An 18,194-nucleotide genomic window follows, 5' to 3' on the forward strand; every position below is an offset into this window, starting at 1 on the left:
GCTACAGTGTGCTGATGACGTGTGGAAATGAAAATTTAACATTATATCCTACAGTGCTCAGGCAGTTTTCTTGGCAATGTCTCACACATACACACAGATTATATAAAATAGCGTCACTTTAAACAAAAAAAAAGGACAAAAAGTGGAATAAATCTATTGATATTCAAGTTTTTTTAATTTTGTTTTATTTTATATTTCCAAGAATGTATTCAATAAGATTTCAACAGATTCTCATTATCATTGTAGCAAAGTATCAGATGGTTTGCCTGATTAATAGAAATAACCTCAGTGCCCTTTACCAGCTAAGAACTCTCAGCAAGGCCCGCTCCATCCTTGGGGATCAGAGCCACTCCTTGGCTGCTTCTTCCTTCGGGACATAGTTATGCCCTGCCTAAATGTAGGACTAACGGGCTAAAATATTCCTTTGTCCCTGCAGCTATTGCTCTCTTGGATAAGTGATTCCCCTGCTTTTCCCCCCTGTGTATGCTTGAGTGATTGTTGTTTAATTGTTTGTCTGTTACTGCGAGCTATAAAGCAAGTTGCCCTAAGGGGACAACAACGATTCCTTGAACCATAAACTGTGAGATTAAGGGACATTGCTGCCTGGATGTAAATAGTTAAAATTCACTCTCCAGGCATGTTTGACATCTTTTGATCCATCTCCCCTTGATTTTTTTTTTTTTTTACAACCAGAGTTGAAAGTTTTTTCGCATTTCACCACCGGGGTGACATGCAGGTTATCGGGAGGCGACTGCGGTCTGAGTCACAGGCACACGGTTCAAAGGCAGGAGATGATAAAGCCGACAGGAGCTGCAGATGTAGATGTTCATTTTCTGTGTTTGTGAACGTGCGCTTTCAGTGGATTTCCAATAGAATCGGAGTCAATGTTTCATGAGGAATGGTGAGATGACAAATATGACAGAAAATCCATGAAAACCTAATATAAACGTGAATCTATGTATTCAGTGGCCATAAACCCTGTGTGAAGAAGTCTTCTGCTTATTAGCACCATCGCTGTCAGACTTCGCACAGTTCGCTCCTGCCCCTAGCTCAGTGTTACATTTCAGATAAGAGTCCGCAGAGAGAAAGAGAGGGAGATCTATGACCCTCCCTCTTTGCCCCTTGTCTTTTGATCATTGCAGGTTCTTGCCCTTTCTCATGCTCTCTTATCATCAGCTCAGGCGTCAGGTTCCCAGCAGGACTTGGGTCTGGGCACAGAAGCAGGTTGATTTTGTGTCTGATGAACCTATTTCTGTATTGACTTGACCATATGTTTTGGTCAAGTCCTTTTGGGTTTTCTGACATGATATTCTAAAGAGTTCATCACACTAAGTACGCTAACAGTGGGAACCTTGTTAGTGTGGTAAGCGGGAGGCCTTCGGAAGGGAAAGAGGCCCACAGCACCACAGATCCTCCACCATACAAGGTCATAAGGACGTTTTCACATATTTATCCTGTTTTTTGGGGGGGGGGTTTCACACCAGGGCACTATTATAGCTTTTTAGGAGAGCTTTTTATTGAACTCTTGTCCTTTTACTTATTGTCTTTGTTTATTTTATCTTTTTTTTCATGCTCTCCATGTGTTTTTATTTAGCACTTACCTGTTTTACTATGTAGCACTTTGGGATTTGTATAAATATAAAATGTATTAGAAATCCAATGTATCATTATAACTCAGGCAGTTTGGATTTTTTTTTTTGCAAACATATTTCTTTGCATAGGATTTCCCTCTCCAAGTAAATAACTGGCTTGTATTAAATAGGGTTTCCTATTTTTTTTAATAAGTTATTATTTGATACTATAAATTAGGAACTTATTTTAGGCTTTTCCGACTTTCATCTGGGTTGCCAGTTTATGGGTAAAATGCTGTAGACGTCAAATGATTTACAAAAAGAAAAAACTTTTATTGGACGTCGCTGTAACGTCTCAGTGCTAGTACAAGAAATGAACCATTTTTGTACTAGCGAATCAGCACTGATTCACGGACAGCGCTTTACTGAGTGCTGGGTCCCGAGCAGTTGCAAGGATTAGCTCATGTGAAGATCTGTACGTTCAATTACAACTGCATGGTGGTGGAAACGGCTACATTATTACCCACAAAGAGTGCGACATGCCGATATGCAACCTTTTCCAGGCAGTCAATGAGTGCCGGAATCTAAAAACGACATACTGTAGTAGAAGAGTCCACAGACACTTCCTCAGTTATTAACAAGTCACACATGACAGAGCCGTGACCCTGGGCTTTGAAGATAGCAGCTCGCTTTTCCATCCGTTTGATTTTGTCCACAGTGAGCCTGATTAGACGCTTTGTGTCCTCCTCCTGTGGAGCGGTGACTTTCTTCCTGCTGGAGGAACATTAAATCATTCATTTACCTGCTGCAGCACTGGAACGATGGCACTGACCTGTCAGTCACACAGTGGGAGCAGTAGCACGGTTTGATAGGGTGGTCTGACTCTGGTGATTGCGTGGATTTAAAAAAATAAATCTTTGTTAGTCTTTGTTATATTTTTCTAATATATATATTTTTAAACTACAAGAAATATAACCAAAGCTTGTTGCACACAGTACATGTGAAGCAGTAATGTCACTGTGGATACAATTGGTACTAGCATTACCAATTGACCTTTTGACCAGCATCCCTTCACTCCACCCATAAAGGTCTCTTCTCTTCTGACATTTTCGTTCATTTCCACGAGGTGGGCTGTGCTTTATACGTCATCTCACCCAAAGGATTGTGGGATTATTTATGACTCCTTAGCGTCATCCTTACCAATAAGGCCTTTTCGGACACAGCCTTAGAGTTCGTACCACTGCAAATCAAAAAAGGGTGAAGACAAAACTCGTACTTTCTATACACACAAGATTTTACCTAAGATAAATGTCTAGAAAATATACACGCATTTTCTACTTATTTACATTTGAATCAAACAGCTTAAGTTCAGAACCAACCAATAACCCTAACCCATACACAATCCAAGTCGCGGTCCCTCTCTCCAGTCCATGTGGTTTTTACCTGCGAGGCTGATTCTTCTTCTTTCCTTTAATTGGCGGATTGCAAACAACTTCTAGGTGCCAACCACCAACTACTGTACAAGAGTGTGTAACTTTAAAGTTCCACCCACCATATTCTATTTTTAAATTTTGTGTTATGTAAAAATAAAAACAATGCTTTCGCAAGGCTGATTGAACACACCTGTTAATTGTTAGCACTGCTTCCGTGGCAACGCATCCCCAGGTGACTTCAGACAGAACGGAGGTGGTGAGAAAAATTAGAAAAATACTTTTTAAAAGGTAGATTAATGAGCCCCACCTTAATGGATCTATACAAACAAAAACAAAAAAAAAATCATTAACGTGTATTGTAAATAAGTTGGTACATAGAAAATAGATCACTCAGAAATATGTATATAATATATAATAATTGACTGTGAGAGAGCGTGCTGAGTTCATTGACACGGTTGTCAGAGTAGCAGTCCCTTCTGCTGTTATCTGATCCCACATTTGTTTTACCCATGTCTGGTCTTGCAGATCTCCCTGTAATCCTTCTTTAATCAATGCACAAGGTGATCTGGGAAACCAGCAGCTCAAGACTACTAGACATACAATCACATGCAGACAAACATCTACAAATTTACAATAAGTCATGTACTTTGTCTTTTTGGGAGGAGATGAGAAAAGGACACCGGGAAACTCCAGTGCAACAAAATGCCTTCAGAAGTTGACTAATTATCTAACCCAGTCCATCTGTCATGTTCCCGGCTCGACTGTCTGCTCCCTCGTTCGCCTCCTGAACTTTGCCATTTAGTGTGATCTGCTACATCTGTCCACCTTCCTGCAGCAGCACAATTAAGCAGCTTCCATTCACCTGTTGACCTGCCTTTATATACTGGTTTCCCACAGCCTCGGGTTGCCAGATTTGAGTAGATATCAGCATTCCTTCCCTGCCTTGCCTGTTTTTAACCAAGTGCTGTTACTTGGATGTTTTCGCCTTGGTCACGTTTGGACACCTGATTGGCTCTCTGCTTTCTGGACACAACCTGGACTGTGTGCACATAATCTGCTTTTTTTGTGCATGACCCACGTCAACATTGTGGACCTGCCTCAACCTTTAGCACGGTCTGCCTGTCCACCCTCAGTCTTGCCAGACCCCAGCGGAGGTGTTGCCTGCTCACACCAGGGCTTTCGTTATCTATTTTGATACAAAAAAATTTAATTGCAACACCATGTCTGGTTCAAATATTGGGTTCTCTGTCAGTCTGAGCATTACACCATCTGTGTGCAATTTAATCTCTGAACTTATTACTTTCTACAAAGCGCCCAAAAGGCCTATGATAACTCTGGAGGAGCTGCAGAGATTCCCCGTTCTATATGAGAATTTGAATATCTAAAAACTGCAAGGGACACCCTTCTTCAAAATATAAACATTAACATAGCATTCGCCCTAAAGACCAATAAGATTCTGTCTGGTTCTGGCATCCGCCTTAGTCAGGGAGTCAAACAGATCACCACAAATCAGCAGTCATTTTGAAGAGACCGTCTATTTTTGTAAGTACTCCAAATAATAAAACTACTAGTGGTATTAATGTGGCGCAAACCAAAACATGGGAAATTACCTCTGAGAAGGAATTAATCATCTATAGATAAGAATGGCCTAGCTGCCAGGATTTCTTCACTGGTAGAACCAAGAGACAGATTATCAGAGCATAAATATGCAATTTGTATAAGTAATATTAATTATCCTATGACCTGACTTTTTTTAGATTAGACCATTTTGTCTAATCATTTTTTTTCCATGTTTAGCAGTCATGGAGTAAAGAAGACTGTGAATTTGCCAGATGACCAAGACCCTGCAAAGAACCAGTGAGCAAAAGCTGATTTAGGACAAAGAGAACAGAAGTCTGAGCCCAGAAGTAAAAGGGGTAGAGATAGGGAATTGGATTCATCCTGCAACTAATCAACCTTGATAACGCAGGACAACATTGTGTCTGGCAGACATGACATCTCCACATCCCCAGGGTCACCACGGGCCACAGAGCAGAGCCGCCTTTATTACACACACTCACAAATAATCACACTCTGATGTGCAGACGCAGAGCCAGGCCGCTGCGGGCCCATCTTGTGGGACTCAGTGTGAGTCCAAGCAGTTTCATTTTCGTTCCGCCGCCTGTCCTCTCTGTCGCTGCGTCTCTGCACTCATCATCGGTGAGTGAGCACCAGAGGAAACGCAGCGTGCAGCCATCTCACACAGACAGGTTGTTATGCTCATGGCCAGTGGTTAACCTGCGGGTTTAGTCTGAAAGAAATGGGCAGAGTACCCAACCTAAACGCTTGTTTCACTTAAAGCAATCTTTATATTGCTGTAGGTCTGTGATTCCATTTTGATGCAACGGACACGATGGATCGTATTTTTCAGCTGACGTCTTGCCAGTATTCAGTTTCTCTTGCTGTTTTTTTTTTCAGGTGACAAAAAATGATTGGAGAGGCCTGGACTATTTCAAATTTACTCAGTGCGTAACAAATATGATGTTTGGGAAAGACAAAATAAATGCTCTCCCTAACTCAGAAGCTACACACAAAAACCCCACAATCTCAGCATAAACATAGAAGATTTATTCTGTATAGATTTAAATGACCGTATCACTCTTGTCATTTCAAAAATTACCCCCTGGTTGTCATAAAATAGCTACTGGCAATGCTGGAGAAGATGACGCCGACATTAACCTGCAGAACCGTGTAACCCAGACTACTGGTGAAGACAGCATTTAGGGGAGAATGAGTTGCAACTCAAACAATCAAATTTGTAACCATGTGATTGACTCTATTACAATAGAGTTAATGAGTGTTAGATAATTTTTTCATTGATGCTAAATAGCAACTGCGGGCTGTGTAGATATTTATCAAACATGTAATATTCTTTAAGTGTATGGTTAAAGCCATGGTTATCTATGCTGCTGTCAGACTCAGGTTTAAAATAAACTTTTTTTTTCAACACGTTTCCTCTGAATGAAAGTAATGTTAGCGTTTCGGAGAGGCCAGAGTCTCATCTTGAATCTGATAGAGTCTGTGGAGCACCTCAACTACTTGGTGCTCAGAGTTTAGGAAGCATGCAAAAAGACAGTCAGTAATTATGAGAACTGTTTTATTGCAGTAAGGGAAATAAAGAATTTTCCACTGACTATTGAGAATAAAAGCTTTAAATAAAAATCAGACCAACTATTTAAACTATTTGCATGAAAGAAGTAAAGCCAAGCCTAAGAATTAATCCATTTAAAATCAGACATTTCATAAATATTTTCTCACATCCAGACAGAGAAGTATTCATTTGATAATCGCAACATTGCTTCGCGCATCTTCCCTTCACCTCTGACTAGTTTTCCTCTCCCCGCTCAAGAAAGGCATTCAAATGGTAAGATGTTACATTGTGGGGATGTTGTGTTTAGGGTGATGAGCGGTGTTAGTCTTCTGCCACTTATATCACTTTATCTGTGGTGCAAAAAAGTTCAGTTTGACTTAGATCTGATCAGAGCACCTTTTTCCACATGTTTTCCGGGTTCACCAATGCTTTGCAACAAAAGTTTAATTTGAATCTTCTTGCTTCTACAAACAGAGCTGAACGTACATCCTAGCTCAGAATATTGCTTCTTTATTTGAACTGCAGTTAGCGTGTGTTTACATCAACGGGGAGCTGAAAATAGATATTCACTGTTCACTTTATTTAAAACACTTGGTTAGTAAGAACATCGCTGTGAAGAAATGTCAAGGCAAGACAGTGTGAACAGGCAGCCTGTTCCAGCAGATTCCCTCTCAGCCCAGAGTTGTTCTTTTTTAAATCTACTTTTAGATCTGTTGTGTGCTCCTCTTTTTCCAGCTTGCATGTACACTTTATGGAGCTGGCCACTTTCTAGATAATTTTGTTTTGTCTTTTTTTGGGGGTGGGGGGAGTTGTTTTTTTTATTGCATGTTTGTGTGGCAGCGCTTCCACTGTGAACACCAGAGATCAGCTGTTAGCTCTTGGTAGATCCGCAGTGCCTTTTCTCACCAAGCGATCCAATATTCCTAGCCAGCTGAGAAGGAGGAGACATGAGGCACGCACCGCCATTGGACATCGCAACCAGAGAATTCACAGTCCTGTAATCTGTGCTGGACCCACTGCGGTTCACCTACCAGCCTGGCAGCGGAGTAGATGGTGCCACTAGCTACCTCATGCAATGACCTCTGAACCACCTAGAGAATACTGGGAGCACCGTGAAGATCATGTTCTTTGATTTCTCCAGTGCTTTTAATACCATCCAGGCAGGACTTCTGAGGAACAAGCTGGAGCAGTCGGGAGCTGTCCGAGTGGATGCTGGACTACCTGACTGGTTGACCGCAGTATGTGGAGACAAAGGGCTCTGGCAGGCTGGTCAGAGGTTAGCTTTTTAGACCGGTACCGGCGGAAATCATCTCCAGATCAAGAAAACCGAGGAGCTGGTGGTGGATTTCTGCAAGGGCAGACTCTCCACCAACAACGGTGAACGCCCAGGGAACTGACATTGAGATAGTGGACTCTTATAAATAATAGCAATAAACTGGACTGGAGTCATAACAAAAATGCTCTTTACAGGATGGGTCTACCTTCTAAGGAGACCGAGATCTTTTGGAGTGCAGGGGACCATTCTGAAGACCTTTTCGGACTCTGTGGTGGCATCAGCCATCTTTGTAGTGTTGGAGTAGCAGCTGATGCACAGCTGAGATAAACTCATCACAAAGCCCAGCTGTGTCCTCGTGTTTTTCACCACCAGCTGCACATGGTACTGTAATATCACTGATGCTGCAACCTAGATGCTCAAAGGAGCGTTATCGCAGCTCTTTTGGCAGTTTTCTTCATTGTTGTAAATAGTCTTTTTATGCATTAATACACATTGAATCACCCTAAACAGACACACATTTCTTAATTTTAAATATGCCATTTTTAATAATTGTACATATTTTTCTTATGTTGTTAAATGTCCTTTATTCTTGTTTTCTGTTTTCACTTTTTTCCCTGTTGCTTAGATGTTCATGCTTCCATTGTCTTTTACTTTGCTGCTGGTGCACCCAAATTTCCAAGCTGAGGGACAGTAAAGGACATTTCCATTCTGTTTAAATAAAGATATATTTATGAGACATCAGTTTGGCCTTTCCACATTAGCTTTTTGTTGTGCAGCACAAGCCAGAAAGCCACTTCAGTCACTGAACTCTGATTGCATGCGATTGGTCCAGGAAAAAAAATCCTGTGAAAAGTTGACGGTAACCCTGTAGAATATGAATGCCTTTGTATGTTCGCTGTATACTGGAAAACAAAGCACACGGGCACCATGGAAACAATGTTTCACACCATCTTTTTTCTTTTACCTTAGAGGTTAACGATGATATATTTCTAGGGTTTAAGATGGCACAACAAAGGAGCTGATATTAGTGGTGGGGATCTTCAGGAGCCTTAATGTGAATAGCTTATTTCTTTAAAACCATCTGTCCTTTCATTTTCTGAGAGACTTAGGTTTTTCTTCCATGAATAAATGATGTACTATTTAAACGCGCCTGTTCATCTTCAGTACATCTAGCTGGCTTTAAATCCAAGACACAGGACTGTAATAATAACACCTGTCCAGTCCTAAATCAACACGCCCAAATAGCTGTCTTTCACCCTAAGTGGTAAAGAAAGGAGGAGAGGCCGGAAATGAGGAGAAAGTGAAGCAGAAAATGAAGGTGTTGGGACAGCGATTATGATGGAGAAGCAATACCAAGGCAACATTTCAGGTCAATTGTCAGAGACATTATGGGGCCATTCTTCACAATAAACCCATAATGCACTTTATTGAACATATTGATTTCTTTGGAAAGCTTGTTCACAACAGTTCTTGTTCCACGCAGCACCGAGCAGCAGGCTCGGATGTCGACTTGGAACAAAACAAAGGGCTTGTTTGGACACTGAGTGATGGAGACAGCGCGACACAAATAAATGGAAAAGGGAAAAAAAAAGAAAAAAACATGGCATTTCTGCTGCCAGGAATGTACCTGAAACTACCAAGGAAGCCAATTTATTTGTACGCTTGGAGAGAAAAAAAGCAAACCCTGCTGATCCAGCCAATATTTGTCCTTTAAGGAAGACCATGGAATAAAAATGTTTTCATACCCAGCCCAATTAAGTATTTATTCTCCTTGAACATGTCACATTATTTGCAGACTATGGCGTAATTTATTGGTAGATAAACACAAAGTAGCACATAATTGGAAACTACAAGGAAAAATGACAATTGCTTTATTAAAATCTGATAAGTGTTTTGCGTGCTGTCAGGATTAGACGAACGGCAACTCAGAACAGCATTTTTCATCTCTTGCCACAGATTCTCATTCGGATTTAGACCTGAACTGTGACCGGGCCATCAGAACCTCTCCTATTGTTGCTCTGGCTGTATGTTATGGCTCATTGTCCTGCTTGTCATTTGCAACACAGTATGATACAAACCTGTTTATGTGGGTTAGACCTTAGCAAATAGGCAAATTCTTTTTCAGGGAGCAAAATTAAACCCATCGTCCATTGTAGGTGAGAAACTGCTAGAGTCTTATCGATCAAGACAAACTTCAGGTACATAGAGCATCAACCTCGAGCATTAAGTTTGTTCTGTTTCAAAAAAAGACAGCAAAAAAACTATAAAACGTAGGAAAAACCTACATGTGCAAAGCAGGAAGACCCTGAACATGAACAATTGGAATCAGAGAGGATTAACGTTTTGTCAGTGGCATGGCTTTAGTAAATAGACTTAGAGATGCAGCTATTGCTTAGCAGAGGACTATAAATGGCCATTTTACTGCAGTTTTAGGGAAGAATGTTGGAATTTTTTTTCCCCAATATTAAATATAAATGTTACGTAATCATTCTATATGAAGGAGGGGAAGATGCAGATTCAGTATTGCTCCTAAATCTTCAGGTGGAGGTGTTCACAAAGATTATGTTCTGACCAGAGCAAAACATATAATATAAAAAGATTCCTTTTGATGGATCTTAATATTCAATTTTTGGAGAAACTGGATTTTAGGTTTTAATGAGCTGCGAGTAATTATTAGAACATTTTTTTTGAACATTTTAAATAGTGATTTGTCACAATCTTAAGTATTTTAAGTTTAAGTTCCAAAGTATGTATTTCTGTTAGTGTTTACCACATTTTATTAGTAATTGTGATAGGTGTCACTACCAGCCTGTTTAGTTGTTGCCTTGAGTTCATTTACTATTTTAATCAATTCTTATTTCGCATCTCCAGTTCTCATCTTTGCGTTTGTGTCCTCAGCAACACCTATTCATGGCTACATTTGTTTTTAGGTGATATTCTAATGATTTGGGTTGCATCTATAGGTTTCTGTTCATCCCTGTTTCTTTTAACAAAAAGGTTAAGATACAAAAGGGGAGGTGAAAATATTAAAATCAGAAAATAAACCGATTAAAAGTGGAGGTTTTGGATCATTACATCAGCAAGTCAAACCCCAAGGAAACATACAATTGAAATAATGCTAAGAGCTTTTTTTATTATATTTATTCATATCAGTTTGAAACCAATTACTTCATTTGTTCTCCAATTCAATCTCCTCTCTAAGCTGCAGCCTTGTTGGACTTGCTTTTACCAACTCTTCCCAGATAATTGAAAAGCACAATGTGTTAAAGGAGGGATGGTTTTCTGTTGCTGCTGCACACTTGTAAATAATTTATTGTACAGCATTGTTAGCAATGGTTTTTAATAAGAACACATGAGAAAAAGCTCCTGCTTGATGGATGTCAGACGAGGTTTAAGCATCAGTCCCGATCGCAGACCTAATTTCCCCCCTTTCTCATCAATAATTCAAGATGATTGAACATTTCATGAAAGTTTACTGCTGTTCTGTGTTGGGTTAAAAAGTCATCATGAAACCCATGCCTCTTACCAAGGTCAAACTTTGTGAGTCCTCATAGGTTTGTTAGAGAACATTAGTGTACAAACAGCATTAGGAAGCCCATTGAGCACAGCAGAAAGGCCAAGGAGAAAGTTCTGGAGATGTTTAACGCAGGGTTATGAAACCATATCCCATGCTTTGAACATCTCGCAGAGCTCGGATCAATCCGTCATTTTAAAGCCCCAGTGTGTAGGATTTTCACACTGGTGCACCATCTAGTGGGACGCTAAATGAATAACAAACAACCGCGCCGTTAAGCACCAAGCATCATGGATGTGACAATGTAAACAGGTCCTCCATGTCCTAGCTACTGCTAATAGCTGCAGTCATCGTGTGAAGTGATTTCGGGCACTGTTGTCTAGTCCAGTTGTTTGTTTGTTTTTTCTAAAGTCGCTTGTAAATTCCCTGAGTCGCGGTTTTTTGGGCTCGTTTCTAAATGTCCAATCGCTCTTTGGGGTCTAATATAAGCGACTATAAACATGAGTAAAGAGACCTGCTTTTGCCCCACATAAAGTGTGAACTGGCCGGCTGAAATATCCCTCCGCCGCTCTGCGTAGACGGAAAGGAGAAAGAGACGAACAAAGGAGCCGTCTCCACTGGGAGGCCAGAGTAGTTACTCCTCCACACTGTTTCTAACATAACGCCATAATAAACTTCACTGTTATATTGAACTGACTTACCAGCTGTCCAGCAGAAAGCCTGCAACATCCGCATCAGTTTTAAATCCCCGCTCCCTCATGAATTATCTCCACCTGCTAAGAAGAACCGGTAGTTTTCTCTTGGTTATTACTTTGTCTTTTCTTGGTTACTTTCTCTTCTTTCTCAATGGACAAAGAGTATGGATGGTCCTTCATTTTAACAGAAAACTGCTAATAGAATGATCTACGGTCATCTTTGCTTGTTTCTCCTCCACAGAAGGCAGGTCTTCATATAGAAGACAGATAAGGAAAAGGTGTATGGTTGACAAGTTTGGCCCCTTTCAGCTCCTGAAATCAGAAATAGCAATCCAACATGGCGCCTCCCAGTGGGTGCACCAACACTTAGAATAAGTAGTTTATAAATTCATAGGTTATCAGAGCACTTTCATTTTTGACAAGAGGTTATTACATTTTGTCAGAATATGTACACACATTAGTTACACACTGTCCCTTTAAAATAGAAAACGTGACCCTAATGGTACATTCACACTGAACACAAACTCGCCCGCCAAAAAAGAAATGTCCGCCATTAGCTGCTGGACAGCTCGCTTCACCGCGTCGTCAAATAGGAGGAGCGTCTCTCCGCTTGCCGGTTCCTCCTGTCTGTTCAACTCGCCATGGCGGACATAGCTGACATGTAAATCACTCGCTCCATTCGCCTTGTTCCCGTTCGGTGTGAACGTACTTTTAAACTGCGTATCTTCTATACGTGGCACAATGTGCTCTGGTCAGATGAGACCAATATTTAACTTTTGGACCTCTTCGCAAAAGGGGTCAGACTTTTCAGATATACATCTGTGATAGCCTCGGAAGGCCATCATTTGTCTTCTCCTGTACAATTATGCAGTAATTTGTGTTGATCTGTTGGTATGAAATTCCAATAAAACACATAACATTTAAAGTGAATAAGGTGAAAGTACTTTGCAAGGCGCTGTATGTTCACCAGGGAAAACGAATGCTAATATGAGACATAGTGGAACGACACATTTTTTTACCTATTCTGCCTTCAGTTTGAACAGTAATGAGCTTATGGTGGGGTTAGCGTGCCCGCGTGCAGGAAGACGAAACCCAAGTCCCGCCTGGGAATCTATTAAAGAGGCTACATTACTGCGGGATGAGCAAGCTTTTTCTTCTATTTTTTTCTCCTTTTTGGATGAAAGCAAACAAAGAAGATTGGGGAATTATTTTTCTATACGCTCCAGTAATTGCTAGTCTATTCTTGCAACTCCGAACGCAAGTATTTAAGGATTGAACGCCACAGTCATGCTATCCAGCATTTTATTGCAGTTTAATCATGACCTGCAGCAGGGTTCCATTGATCTCCGAAGCATGAGCCGGGCCTTGTGAGTGGCCACAGTGGTCATTACTTTTTGCTGAAAAATCAATTCACTTAATAACCGCTGAGGAGCTTTAGGATTGCTTATCTGTTTACAGCAGCAACAACAGGTAAGCTCAAAATGTGAAGAGTTTGGTTAATTATAATTAGCTAAGATAGATAAGGCAATACTTGGCTGAGAGACTGGATGCTTCTTGCTTTTATGCAGCAAAATAAATTTGTTGCCAAGAAGCTATTAAAAGAAATGGGTAAAATGAAGTAGCTGGAATTGTGTGTCAGTATTGGCTTCTATGAGATTCTCCCCCTATGAGGACCTTGAACAGATATACCACAGTTTACATGTTTTAGTCTAAAAAAGAAAATGTACAATTACTTCTGCTATTTTTAAAGTATAACTTTAGTAGTTTTTTTCTATTACAAGCGTAAACAAAACTTTGTCAGTATTCTGCTAATGTCGAAGAAATTACGCAATTGCGGTATTTCTAATAAATAAGAAATGCAATTAAAATCACACGTGAATAAGTCTGTTCGTGCGGTTACTGATTTTAAAAAAAGCATGGCGGGGATGGATGTAAACACGTGAGATATTCATATTTTAGCCACGGTACCAGCGCTCATCATCAGCCATCAGAGGAGATGTGAGCGTCTCACGGAGGCATTGGCGGGACAAGCCCCTCATACTTGGGAGTAGCTAAGTATGCTGCGTTTTTTGGGAAAATGTAATCACTGATTTTACAGAAGAGCTATAGATTCAACAGTTCCTGTAATATTTTTTTTGTCTTTTTCGGGAGGAACATCTGGTTGTTGACTTGTGTGACGCGAAAAAACTGTTTCCATTGCAGTTATGCGAAATATACCAATTTGCGATACGGACGGAAAAACTACCTCATCCTTGTGCAAGAACAGTTTATAGAAAAACGAGAGTTGTTTTTCTGGGGTTTTTTTTTTAAATGCCACCTTTGTTTTTCTTAAAGGTAAGAGAAAGTTTTAGGAGTCAGCTGACATGTTCCTCCATGCTTAATACACTCACTCCAACACTTTTTTTTTGGCATCTCATGTAAACAGGTTTTTATCATATGTCGAAGCGAACTATAATTAAAATCAATTTGGTGGTTCTAAAACTGTAGGCATGTTTTGATGCAAGTTATGACCCCATGCCATGTTACAATGGGTACAAGGAAAGAAAAAAGTTAAATACGTTAGGTCTAAGGTAAACAGTAAACAATTGATTGAAACATATAAAGCTGTGCTGACACACAGCAAACTCTAAAGTGTTGTTAAAACCTTCAGATGTTGCAGTTCTTGAACATTGTTGTAAGTGTCCGGCTCTACTAACATCACTTTATGTGCTCGAGAAGAAACGGGCCTTGGTACATTAATCACTTTTAGTTTGGTGATTTACATTTCATAATAGATTAGCAAAGATTAAAACGGTAAGTATGGTAAAACCTTTTTATTTCAGTTCAACTGATCTGGAAAAATGTATTAATATGTTTGAATATGCAAATCTTGGCTTTAATAAAAGCTTTTAAATGTTATAACTTTTTTGCACTAAAACAAAAGTATTATCTGTTTATGGGTGAAACCAAGTATTTACATACGCCACATTAAAAGACGCAAACCTTTTATCTTCTATGATTGGAGGACTTTTCTTCCATTCTTTAAAGACTGAGGTTTGCACACAAGAGTGCAATGCCTTTGGACAAATTGTAAAGGCCTAGATGATAATGTCATGACTTGCTAAGCTTCTGATATTTAATGTTCAACATTTAAGTCAATTGGAGGCATCTGTTGAGTTATTTTAGTGAAACACCTCCTTGAGTGGCATCATGGAAATATCATAAGGACTCACACAAAATATCCAAAAGAACATCATCAGCCTCCACAAATCTGGTTCACGCTTGGGTATAAATTCCTGTTTCCAAAGATGTCATCACATCACCATTGTTGTGCAATAACATGCTTTTAAGTTATTTAATCAAATAACCAAAAGCCAATAACCTTGTTAAAATGCTGGCTAAAGTTAAGACACTGTCAGTGAAACACGTTATGCATCAACGTTGTCTAAAAGGCCACTGAGAAAGAAGCAGGCCATTCCTACAAACAGGAATTATAATTAAAAACAAAATAACTCAATGACATGTTTTTTTATTTATTTATTTATCTATTTATTTGGAGACAGGTCATTTTTGACCTAATGAAACTAGAAACTAGATCTTAATATTTGGCCATAATGAACACTGTTGGATTTGTAGGACATTTTGGGAAGTTTGCCACCCCAGAACAGCATTATAACTGTGATGTACGAAGGTGGCAGGATCATGTTTTGGACTGTTATAAATAGACACAGGATGCAGTTATTAATAGATGGCATCTTGTCAAACTATGTTTTTTTTCCTCAAAGTATAATATATATATATATATATATATATATATATATATATATATATATATATATATATATATATATATATATATATATATATATATATATATATACATACATACATACACAGACAAACAGCATTAAAAATAATCAAATTAAGTAGTTATTAAGCAATGTATTAGAAAGGGTGAGGAACCATGGAAACACAATCGTGGAGATTAGCTAGGAAACACTGGACACCTCTAAGATCTCAGCTGCTCTCAGGTCTTCACTAAAGCTGTAACCTTTTAGTTCTCACTTGCCTTCTTGTCCTCATCTTGAAGCAGAGTTCTGAAGTTGCTGTACTGCAGCTAAAGTTGTTTTAGGAAAACCAGAAAACAGTTCCTTAAAGTAATCCTTTCTACAAGTTCTAAAAGTGCGTAAAGTCTCTGCATTGGACTATGAGAGAGACACCTGTACTCTAGCAATGTTACTCAGATGATAAAATGCATTTCTCTCTGAATGTCTGTGCTAACGACTACATTTTGTAAAATCTAATTGTGTAAAGCAGAGCCTTTCGGTTTGTTGCTTCGTGCAGTTTTAGCTTGCATTCAAAAGGAAAATAATTGCATATCTTAGAACTTGAATGCCTTCAAGGATCTTTTGACGTTATTTCAGTGTAAAAAAAAAAAAAAACCTTGATGCTCTCTTATTGTTTGGCTTCCTTTTGAGGGGATATTTAGAGCTGATTTTAGAACTTCTTGAATTTTGTAAAACTGAAAGATGAATTTTCTGTTTTCGACAAGTTTTCAGCCTTGAATAACACTCTGCTCACAATGGGGAATCAACAAAAGTGTTTTTTAACAGCACGACTGGAGCCTTTTACTTGTAGGAAATCACAGGGCACACTTTGATGGCAATTAGTGGTATTTTTGACTTGTGGCGATGCTCCCCAGGGTTTCTATACAATAGAAGTAAAGTCGTGACTCACCAAGAGAAAGCATATGCACTTAGCATGTGCTTAATAGTCTTTTTATGAGCACAGAGGCCAGGATGAACTAGTTCTTATAGTCATGACTCAAATGTTCGATCAGCAAGACAGGCTTCACCTGTGTTCATAATGTGACCATCCTGAAATTAACTTTGCTGATCAGGTTGTGCTTGGAGCAATAGTACAGTGTTTTTTGGGGGGTTATGAAGCAATCTTGAAGGCAATGGATCTCCTCAACAAGAATCTCTCTGCACAATAATCTAAAACCAATAAGAAACATCACCACAAACGATTAAAATGCTATTCTCTTCCTGACCCCCTTTTCTCTTTTCTAAATGTAGGAAACGGCCTCAGCTTGTTGGGAAGACAACCTGTCATTCACACTAAGGCAGGTGTGCCTCTGTGGAGTGATGAATTTTAATAGCTCATTAAATCTTTTGCCAGCAAGCTTCAAAATGACCTACAGAATTATTTAGTATTGCTTTGGAAGTATTCGAGTTTTTACTTATTTAATGTTTTGCTGGAATGTGATAACTTATTAAATCAGAGGCTGTTTGCTTAATCTTTTTAGCAGTTCTTAAGAACTTAAAAAAAAAAGCTAATGTAAACACAACTACTAACCCGATGCTGCCACGAGAACTTTGAAACTTGCGCGTGTCATAATTTGATCATTTATCTTTTCTTTCTTTGTTCCTTTATCTTAATAGCCATAGTTATGTACTGTAAGTTTGTAAGTACAGAGAACAATAAGAAATTATTCCCACAAATAGATTAAAAAAAACTCCTTACTGGTGAGGATTTCCAGCAGTAGCAGGGTATTAACAGCAAAGAAGAAGAAAAAAATAATTTTCCACTGGTAACCTTTTTTTTAAAAAGATGCATGGACTTTTGAAATTCAAAATTTGTATTTCTTTACAGCAGCGCCGTGTATCTTTTAGCCACTAGGGGCACTACACCCGAAATATACATATTTAGTGCCTGTAAAGGCCACTGGCAACACTGACTGACAGGAGGACTGAAGTCTTCATGGGAACATGTAATAAAATATTCATGAAATCAAATATACCGGTGGGTTGGTAACCTTGTTTGTGTTTTTACTGTATTTTTTAGAGAAAAATTCTGATAACCACAGCTGCCAAGGTTTTTCAGTAAAAACAAGAGATTCTTTTACAGTCCAAGCCTTGTTTATGCGTTATCCTTAAGTCTGAAAGGATCAATCTGTTAACTTCCTATAAAACCATCCGTCTTTGCAGTGGTTCCCAGTGCCCGCCTCATCTGGCCCTTTGTCTTCCCTTTTTTCCCCCTCAGAGGTGGTCCAGAACTATTTTCTCTGCTTGAACAGATCGATGACACATCAGCTTGTTTACCTTGGCTTTGCTTTGACTAAACCCTTGGAGCACATTGGTAGCCTTTGCTCTGTGAAGAACAATTACTTGATACAATCATTATGCAAATGCCTCTCAGCCGCTCTCAAGGCCCTTCTGACAAGGAGGTGGGAGTGACGCACACAGACAGAGAGGCAGTGTTTTGAAACATTAACGAGCTCAAGTGCGAAAAGTTATCGCACTAAAATTAGGTTGTCTCCCATAGCTTTGAGATATTAGCTGATGCATTTATGAAATACCACCTATGATCTGATAAATGGAAGTGGTCCACAGCTTTTAAATAATACCTACAGTTTAAATTCCCTAAAAGTCATCACTAAACGAAGTCCTGTGACAGGCAGCTTATTTTACAAAGAAAATTGAACTTCCTTTCCTTCAGTCTTCCCTTTCAGTCCGTGTAATCTTCCCTTTCCTCTTTGTCTTTCCAAGGAACTTTATTCCATTAGAGGCAACTTTCGAAGTGCAGCTGGGTTG

At 39.3% G+C, this 18,194-nt stretch overlaps 1 protein-coding gene across 1 annotated transcript in view; it reads left to right on the top strand.

Annotated features, from left to right (window-relative positions):
• The window catches only part of LOC105936303 (proton myo-inositol cotransporter), a 109,636-nt gene that overhangs the window by 19,756 nt on the left and 71,686 nt on the right, over window positions 1-18,194 (top strand). The window lies entirely within an intron of this gene.

The sequence above is a fragment of the Fundulus heteroclitus genome, chromosome 17 (assembly GCF_011125445.2).
Source record: "Fundulus heteroclitus isolate FHET01 chromosome 17, MU-UCD_Fhet_4.1, whole genome shotgun sequence".
Taxonomy (NCBI): domain Eukaryota; kingdom Metazoa; phylum Chordata; class Actinopteri; order Cyprinodontiformes; family Fundulidae; genus Fundulus; species Fundulus heteroclitus.